General features: G+C 26.8%; 1 protein-coding gene across 1 annotated transcript in view; it reads right to left on the bottom strand.

Annotated features, from left to right (window-relative positions):
• The window catches only part of LOC105450573 (sepiapterin reductase-like), a 16,133-nt gene that overhangs the window by 12,168 nt on the left and 1,377 nt on the right, over positions 1-2,588 (bottom strand). The window lies entirely within an intron of this gene.

Raw genomic sequence — 2,588 nt, 5'->3', positions numbered from 1 at the left:
ATTAATTTTAAAAAATAGTTTATTAATTAATTACACTGCGGATCAACAAATTATTAGGCTCGATAGATTCAGGATAAAACTTTTAATCTGGTAGTATGTTCCGATTGCGGGTGATCGGAGACATCCTGTATATGTGATTCTTATCAACAGTATTCAACGTCATAACTTTGTGATATTGATATACACATATTTAAAGACAAGTTATGAGAAGCATTTATAATCATCGCCTTATATCATAATAAATAAAGATAGTAATTCGATATTTTATAAAGAATTTTTAACACAGATATCTTATCGAGGATATTTTTAACAGATATCATTGATATCTTAACAAGGAAAAACATATACTAAATAAATTTTTAAGATAAATCAAGTAATATTAGCTAAATGTGAGAAGACGATAATACTTATTACTAATTATAATTAATACTTGTACTTGTTTTAGCAGTATGTAAATAGCATTTAGCAAATAACATTTTTACATGTTTTTATAGATTTTATAAATGTAAATGACATGTAAATAGCAAATAACATTTTTACATGTTTTTATAGATTTTATAAATGACATTTTTATACTATATATATGTCTGTGAATAAGTCACGCACAGTTTTTAAAACTGTTCCAATTATTGGAACAGTTCCATGGAAGAATGTTCCAATTATACTTTGCGATATAATTTTGCATCACGAGTGTGAATAGTCATTTCCAACATATTCTCGCCTGCTGAATACGAATCCGTTGGCAACAGTTGGCTATATCATGTCACAATTTTGAGAAAAATGAGTCAAAGGAGCCAAAAACGACAATTTGATTTCATCATACTTACTCAAAAGTGATAAAAGAAAAAATTAAATTTCGTCGAATAGTACTATTACATATAACTTATATGAGAAAAACAATTGTATATTTAAATTGCTTTATATTTCGGAAACAAAAAATTATATCGTAATAAATAAAAATGTATTTTAAAGTTAAAGTTAATGTTTTCTAATGGCATTAATGAAATTAAATAAAAAAATTTGCTGCCGGTGCTGCAACATCTTGAAAATCTCAAAATCGTCGTTTTTGGCCTCTTTGAGGCCAATTTCCTTAAATTTGTGAAGTGATGGTCAACTTCTGTCAACAGATTCATCTTTAGTAGGTAAAAATACGTCTAAAGTGACTATTCGCACTCGTGATACAAAAAAAAGAACAAATTTTGTCATACAGTTATTATTACAAACAATTTCCAATTAATGGGTTTAAATGGCTTGATATTTTTTTTTCATTTAATACTTGATTTATTTTTACAAAAGGAAACAGGTTTATATTTTTTACATACATCATACCTTTATTTTTTCTGTAAGTACATATAGATAATATATATTGCTAAAGTTTTTTTTAATTATTGCAATATTTTATAAGAAAAGATATAAAATAGAATTCATGGAAAATTAAAACCAGTAAAACATAATATAATAAATATAATAGTTTAGTAATCTAGGATTTTAGAAAAAATACAATTGTGCAATTCTACTAACATATCATAAATATTCGTTGTGCTTTAAATATTATTAAAACATCATCATAAGATAAGTTAGGAAGGAGGATTATGTAAATGAATATACAGGTATATAAGCGAAGTTATAAGTATATAGGTTTAGGTGAGTAGAGTCTGTAGAGTAAGACAATAAACAGGGAAGATTAGAAAAAGAAGAACGCGTTATGAGGATAGAGATAATAGAAAAAGAAAGAATTAACTTTATATACAGGTATAAACGAATGAGTGTGGTATGAGGACTTTTGAAAATCAATAAATCTTTTCTTGGCTATTTGTATAATAAGTTGAAATAAAATAAATTCTATTTTATTAAAACATCATCAATTGTCTTATTCAACAAGAAAAATTATATTTTATAAATTATTTATAGAGGAAGGAATTCTATTTTTAAATTATTTTGTAAATTATGTTATCTTTTTAGTTATCTTTTTAAGAATAAACTTATTTGTTATTATATTATATTATATTATATTTTTTTCTTTTTATAAATATTATTCTCCCTACATATGAAGTACTGCAACTCGAGTACTACAACATATGGAATACTACAACTCGCATACATATGGAGTATTACAACTCGTCGTAATAATCCACATGATCGGCCGAATTATATTTATGTTTTTTCAAGACTTGCACAAGACGATTGACAGTCTGTTCTGTAGTCAACACGATTCCCTTCTCTTTCATCTCATTGAACATTTCTTTAGATTTTGAATCAGCCATATTTTCGCATACTATTTTGTACATATCCGTGTCAATAGGTCCCGGTGAGTAACTTAGCACGTCAACATCTGGGTTTTCCAAAGCAAAGACCTGTACGAAGAGAAATGCATAAAAGAAATATAATATCTATTTTATGTCTTATAACACAGCGATACAGCATATTAAAAAATACACATACCTTAAAGTACATTTCTCGTGCCGCTTTTACCGAGCAATATTGGCCCATACAAACGCGCGCTTCAATAGCTACCGAGGATGAAATATTGATAATCATCTTGTTAATAGTTTTACTAGTAAACGTATTCATGACCACCGCGTTTAATA

This window comes from Wasmannia auropunctata, unplaced genomic scaffold (assembly GCF_000956235.1).
Source record: "Wasmannia auropunctata unplaced genomic scaffold, wasmannia.A_1.0 LD336060.1, whole genome shotgun sequence".
NCBI lineage: Eukaryota > Metazoa > Arthropoda > Insecta > Hymenoptera > Formicidae > Wasmannia > Wasmannia auropunctata.
The sequence above is the reverse complement of the archived record's forward strand: the minus strand, read 5'-3'. Positions and strand labels throughout refer to the sequence as shown.